The following is a 7,182-nucleotide window of genomic DNA, read 5'->3' as shown; positions in this document are numbered from 1 at the left end:
GGTGGTAAGCCCTATCAGAGTCCCGGGAAGGAATCGGGACTTTTTCCTTCCTCCTAAGTGCAATGGGACACCACTGATGAATTTTAAGCAGGTGATGACATCATCTGAATTAAGTTTTCAAAAGATCCCTCCAGCTGCAGGGAGAAGGGTGACTTCTAAGAAGGCAAGAACAGCAGCAAAGAGCCCAGTTAAAAGGCTGCCACATCCCTCCAGGCAGGACATGATGGTGGCCTGGCTCAGAGGAGGGACCATGGAGGGTTGACAAGTTGGATTCAGGATTTGTTTTGAAGGGAAGACCAATGTGACTGCCTGATGGACTGGATGTGGGATGGAGGAGGGGGAGCTGAAATAAAGGAAGACTCTGAGGGCTTTAGGCTGATAACATTAGGGTTAGAAAGAGGTGAGGAAGATGGGGCAAGAGTGATCTGGGGAACATTGGGAGGGGATCAGTGGAACTTTTTCTTAAGTGGAGTTATTGAATACATAGCTACATGAGTTTGGAGATCAAAAGAGAATCGATGCTGTAGATATAAACTTAGGATTCATCCCAGTATAGATGGTATTCTAAGACTTGGGAAAGAATATGATCACACAGGGTCTCTATGAGCTTCCCTGGTAGCTGAGCTAGCAAAGAATCTGCCTGCAATGTGGGAGACCCTGGTTCAATTCCTGGGTCAGGAAGATCCCCTGGAGAAAGGATAGGCTACCCACTCTAGTATTCTTGGGCTTCCCTGGTGGCTCAGACAGTAAAGAATTCCCCTGCAATGTGGGAGACCTGGGTTCAATCCCTGGGTCAGGAAGATCCCCTGGAGGAGAGCATGGCAACCCACTCCAGTATTCTTGCCTAGAGAATTCATGGACGGAGGAGCCTGGTGGGCTACAGTCCATGAGATCGCAAAGAACTGGACATGACTTAATGACTAACACACACACACACACATTTAGGGGTTACCCAGAAAAGGAAATGGCAATCCACTTCAGTATTCTTGCTTGGAGAATCCCTATGGACAGAGGAACCTGGCGGGCTACAGTCTATGGGGTCACAAAGAGTTGGACACGACTAAGCAACTAAGCACAGCACAGCATAGGATCTGTATGCAGACAGGGGAGTGAGAGAGACAAAAGCTAAGTCGTGATTTAGTCCAGTATTCAAAAGTCAGCAGCAAGAGGAGGAGGCAGCAAAGAAGGCTGGCAAGAGGCATCAGGGAGGAAGGTGGGAAGCCAGGAGCATGTGAGGTCCCCAAAGCCGAGAAGGACGTAGCTCGAGGACAAGATCAACCGAGTCAGGGACTTCCTTGGTGGTCCAGTGGTTAAGAATCAGCCTTCCAACGTTGAGGGTGCAGGTTCAGACCCTGGCCAGGGAGCTAAGATCCCACATGCCGTAGGGCAGCCAAGCCCGTGTGCCACAAGCACGGGGTCCATGCACCATGGAGCCCACTCGCCACAACTAGAGAAGCCCACATGCCCAGATGAAGAGCTAGTGCAGCCAGAATAAAAATCGACTAAAAATAAATTTTAAAAAATGTTAGAAAGATCACCTGTGTCAAACGCTGCTGAGAGTTTGCAATTCTCTTGAGTAGATGGGGTGGTTCAAAAGACAATGGGCGGGGAAGGAATGGAGACGCAGGTATCCACTCAAAGGTAGGAAACGAAAGAAGGACTCTCCCCTGGAGGCGCTGGAGGGGCCATGGCCCTGCTAACACACCGGTCTCAGATTTCTGGCCTCCAGAATCATGAGAGAGTCCATTTCTATTGTTTCATTCCACCTGTCCTTGGCACTTTGTTCCCGCAGTCATGAGAAGCAAATCCAGACTTCTAATAAGATTACTTCCTCCTCAATAAGGGGCTTGCCAGATGGCTCAGTGGTAAAGAATCTGCCTGCCAGTGAAGGAGAGATGGGTTGGGAAGATCCCCTGGAGCGGGGCATGGCAGCCCACTCCAGTATTCTTGCCTGGGAAATCCCATGGACAGAGGGGCCTGGCAGGCTGCAGTCCATGGGGTTGCAAAAGAATCGGACACAACTTAGTGACTAAATACACGCACACGTGCACATGTGCACACACACGTGCACACACATGCACACACATGCATACACACACATGCATGCGCACGCACATACACACTCCTCGATAAATTATGCAAAACTTATCCTTATCCCTGGTCAGGGAACTAAGATCTTGAATGCCACAAGGTGAGACCCCCAAAATAAATTAATTTAATTAATAATAGAAAAAAAATGCTATGTATAAATTACCCAAAGCTTAGGAATTCAAAGGATTTTTCCCGCCTAGCCTCTATCTATTCTGAAGCCAATATATATATATTTTTTCTAGTCTTATCTCTGAATATGTTACCTAATGCTTAATAAAGTCTGATTACACTACTTAATTACTTAAAACTTAACATGCAAATTTCAGAATTGTTAAGGAAGAAAATTAATTAGGCACCGCGGAACACTCCATCCATCACTTTTTAGGGGTGAGATTTGAAAATGCCTTATCACTTACGTGGTTACCTGAATATCATCTCCTTCTCCCCAAGCTCCCTCTAGAATATGGTTTTGTGTGTGGGCAGGGACAGGTCTTTCTGGTTCAACGTTATATTCCCAATATCCAGCCCATAGTATATTGTCATACAGTATGTGACCAAAACCTCCCAGCGAGAATTCTTCCTTCATTTTCCAGCAACGAGGATTTTTGGAATGGCAAATGAGCAGTGGCTGTAGCTTAAAATCACCAGCTGCATTCACCCCTAACAAGAGGAGGCAGCTTGTCCTTTAAAAACTTCAAGCACTGCCTTCTCCCATCTAGCCATGAAAGTCCTAGATGGTATCTTTTTCCAATTCTGTTGTTGATCAGTTGCTCAGTCATGTCTAACTCTTTTCAACTCCATGGACGGCAACATGCAGGCTCCCCTGTCCTTAACTGTCTCCCGGAGTTTGCTCAAATTCATGTACACTGAGTCAGTGGTGCTGCTATCTAACCATCTCATCCTCTGTGGCTCCCGTCTCCTCCTGACCTCAATCTTTTCCCAGCATCAGAGTCTTTTCCAATGAGTTGTCTCTTTACATCAGGTGGCTAAAGTATTGGAGCTTCAGCTTCAGCATCAGTCCTTCCAACGAATATTCAGGACTGATTTCCTTTAGGATGGACTGGTTTGGTCTCCTTGCAGTCCAAGGGACTCTCAAGAGTCTTCTCCAACACCACATTTCAAAAGCATCAATTCTTTGGCGCTCAGTCTTCTTTATGGTCCAACTCTCACATCCCTATATGACTACTAGAAAAACCATCACTTTGACTGTATCAATCTTTGTCAACAAAATGATGTCCCTTGCAATAGAAGGCTTTTTTTATGCTGAAAATCCGCTGTTTAGTGTAGCCACCTTCATGGATTATCTCACCTCGATCATCTGGATAACTTGCTGCAGCTTCTCCGCCAGCATTTGCTGCTGCTGCTTCACCCTGCATTTATCTGTGATGGAAATGGCTTCCTTCCCTAAACTCCATGAGCCTCTGCCAGCTTCAACCCTTCCTCCTTCAGTCCCCTCCCCTCCCTCAGCCCTCACAGAACTGAGGAGAGTCAGGGCCTTGCTCTAGGTCAGCTCTGGGCTTAAAGGAATGCTGTGGCTGGCTTCGTCTTCCATCCAGACCACTCAGACTCTCTCCACATCGGCAATAAGGCAGATTCGTTGTATTATCCTTCATGTGTTCACTGAAGTAGTGCTTTTAATTTCCTTCGAGAACCTTTCCTTTGAATTCGCAACTTGGCCAACCGTGATACAGAAGAGGAACTAGCTTTTGGCCTCTCTCAGCTTTGGACATGCCTTTCTCTGTAAGCCTAACCATTTCCAGTTTCCTGATTAAAGTGAGAATCAAGCAACTCCGTCTGCCTTTCATGTGAAGAGCTGGAGGTCACTGTAGGGCTATTAACTGGCCCGGTTTCAGTGCTGCCGTGTCTCAGGGAACAGGGAGGCCACGACAGAAGGAGGGCTGGGGGAACAGCCCGTTGTGCGGGGCGGTCAGAACACACACAACAGTCATCGATTAACTTCCTCTTCTTACATGGGTATGATCTGTGGAACCCCAAAACAATGAACAACAGCAAAGATCACTGACCACAGATCACAATAACAAATACTGATACAACAGTGAAAGTTTGAAATGTGGCGAGAATAACCGAAAGGTGACCCAGAGACTCAAGAAAATCACAGATACCAAGGGAACATTTCAAGCAAAGATGGGCACAAAAAGGACAGAGATGGTATGGACCCAACAGAAGGAGAAAATATTAAGAAGAGGTGGCAAGAATACACAGAACTACATAAAACAGATCTTCATGACCTAGATAACCACCATGGTGTGATCACTCACCTAGAGCCAGACATTCTGGAATGCGAAGTCAAGTGGAGTGGACCTTAGGAAGTATCACTACGAACAAAGCTAGTGGAGGTGATGGAATTCCAGTTGAGCTATTTCAAATCCTAAAAGTGGTGCTGTGAAAGTGCTGCACTCAATATGCCAGCAAATTTGGAAAACTCAGCAGCGGCCACAGGACTGGAAAAGGTCAGTTTTCGTTCCAATCCCAAAGAAAGACAATCCCAAAGAATGTTCAAACTACCACACAATTGCACACATTTCACACATTCGCAAAGTAATGCTTCAACAGTACATGAACCAAGAACTTCCAGATGTTCAAGCTGGATTTAGAAGAGGCAGAGGAACCAGAGATCTAATTGCCAACATCTGTTGGATCATAGAAAAAGCAAGAGAGTTCCAGAAAAACAACTATTTCTGCTTTATTGACTACACCAAAGCCTTTAACTGTGTGGATCACAACAAACTCTGGAAAATTCTTCAAGAGATGGGAATACCAAAGCATCTTACCTGCCTCCTGAGAAACCTATATGCAGGTCAAGAAGGAATAGTTAAAACCAGACATGGAACAACAGACTGGTTCCAAATCAGGAAAGGAGTATGTCAAGGCTGTATATTGTCACCCTGCTTATTTAACTTATATGCAGAGTACATCATGTGAAATGCTAGGCTGGATGAAGCACAGGCTGGAATCAAGATTGCCAGGAGAGATATCAATAACCTCAGACATGCAGAAGACACCACCCTATGGCAGAAAGCAAGGAGAAACTAAAGAACCTCTTGATAAAGGTGAAAGAGGAGAGTGAAAAAGCTGGCTTAAAACTCAACATTCAAAAGACAAAGATCATGGTATCTGATCCCATCACTTCATGGCAAATAGATGGGGAAACAATGGAAACAGTGACAGACTTTTTTTTTTGTGGGCTCCAAAATCACTGCAGATGGTGACTGCAGCCATGAAATTAAAAGATGCTCGCTCCTTGGAAGAAAAGCTATGACAAACCTAGACAGGATATTAAAAAGCAGAGACATTACTTGGCTGACAAAGGTCCGTCTAGTCAAAGCTATGGTTTTTCCAGTAGTCACGTATGGATGTGAGAGTTGGACCATAAAGAAAGCTGAGCACCAAAGAATTGATGCTTTTGAACTGTGGTGTTGGAGAAGACTCTTGAGAGTCCCTTGGACTGCAAGATCAAACCAGTCCATCCTAAAGGAGATCAGTCCTGAATATTCATTGGAAGGACTGATGCTGAAGCTGAAACTCCAATACTTTGGCTACCTGATGGGAAGAACTGACTCATTGGAAAAGATCCTGATGCTGGGAAAGATTGAAGGCAGGAGGAAAAGGGGGCGACAGAGGATGAGATGGTTGGATGGCATCACCAACTCAATGGACATGAGTTTAAGTAAGCTCCGGGAGTTGGCAATGGACATGGAGGCCTGGCGTGCTGCAGTCCATGGGGTCACAAAGAGTCGGACACGACTGAGCAACTGAACTGACTGATGACCCAGAGACATGAAGTGAGAGGATACTGCTGGAAAAACGGGGTCGAGAGAATTGCCAGGTGCGGGGTTGCCTCAAACCTTCCATTTGCAAAACAAAAAACAAAAAAACACAGTATCTGTGAAGTGCAATAAGGCGAAGCACAAAAGAATGAAGTATACTGCGGTGTCTGGGCTGAGAAACCCCACCCAGAAACACAAGGCGTTCAAACTGGAAGGAAGCTCACACATCACAATACAACCCTCTCACTTTATTAATGGGGAAACTGAGGCCCAGAAAACGAAGCAACTTGTTCACACATGGAATAAGGAAGTGGCAGCGCTGAATACTCGGAGTTCCCCTGCCAAGGCTGGAGTTCGGGCTGCTGAACCCTGAGGCCCCACGGCAGGAAAGCAGGATGGATTCAATAAGCTGCCAAGATGAGAGAAAGAGGGCCTCTCTCCCCACCCCTGACAATAAACACAATCACCATCATCAAAGCCAGAGAGCGACAGCGGGCAGCGGCGGCTGGCTGAGAACCGCCTCTAACGCTGGCACTCGGGACAATGCCAAATGCCAAACCACTGCAATTAGCCGTGCCATCCCACCAGCCGACTTCATGCTGGGCTAGTGGCCCAGATTGCTGAGAGTGCGTCGTCCGCCTCTAAACACCTTGGCGTCCACAGCAGTGTCCCCTGCTCTCCCTGGAGCAGGGCGCCCCGGGCTCTGGCCACGGGGTGTTTCCTACCTGCCATCGTCTAGCCTGAGAGTCCAGGAACAAAGAGATGGGGGCGGGCAGTGTTCCCCACCCTCTTCCTGCAGCTCTGCCCACAACCCCTGCCACCCTCTCTCACCCCTAGAGGGGCGCTCCCCTTGAGTGGAGCGACGGAGAGAGGAGGGGGACGTACCGATCAGTACCTGAAGCGTTTATTAAAAGCTGGAATCAAGAGCTTGTCTACAGGGCCCCCGCAGAGACTGGGCCTCTTGCATACTGATGAGTTAACAGAACTGCTACCCAAACCTGGGAGTTTAAGCATTTTGTGGATTTTTCCATCAGAAACCAATTTCAGGGAATCAGTTGAGTTGGAAACATCTGTCATTCCCAGGTCCTCGTGGTGACCAGGAACCCATTCTGCATCTAGACTTGGAATTCCCAAGTCAACAAAAGCAATGTGCTTTAAGAAAAAAAAAAAAGCAATGTGCCAGGTGGCTGGAATTAAAGCAACCAATTTTGTCCAAGACTCTGGCATTTGCAGAGCATTCCCGAATCTTCACTGAAACTGCACAACCGTCCAGAGAGGGATGGAGGAGAGAGGTTTTTTCCTT

The 7,182-nt window shown here is 47.0% G+C and overlaps 1 long non-coding RNA gene across 1 annotated transcript in view; it reads right to left on the bottom strand.

Moving 5' to 3' along the window:
* The window catches only part of LOC104985089, a 107,406-nt gene that overhangs the window by 99,783 nt on the left and 441 nt on the right, over positions 1–7,182 (bottom strand). The window lies entirely within an intron of this gene.

The sequence above is a fragment of the Bison bison genome, unplaced genomic scaffold, assembly GCF_000754665.1.
Source record: "Bison bison bison isolate TAMUID 2011002044 unplaced genomic scaffold, Bison_UMD1.0 scf7180017864038, whole genome shotgun sequence".
Classification (NCBI taxonomy): Eukaryota; Metazoa; Chordata; class Mammalia; order Artiodactyla; family Bovidae; genus Bison; species Bison bison.
This window is presented reverse-complemented; position numbering and strand designations above follow the sequence as displayed.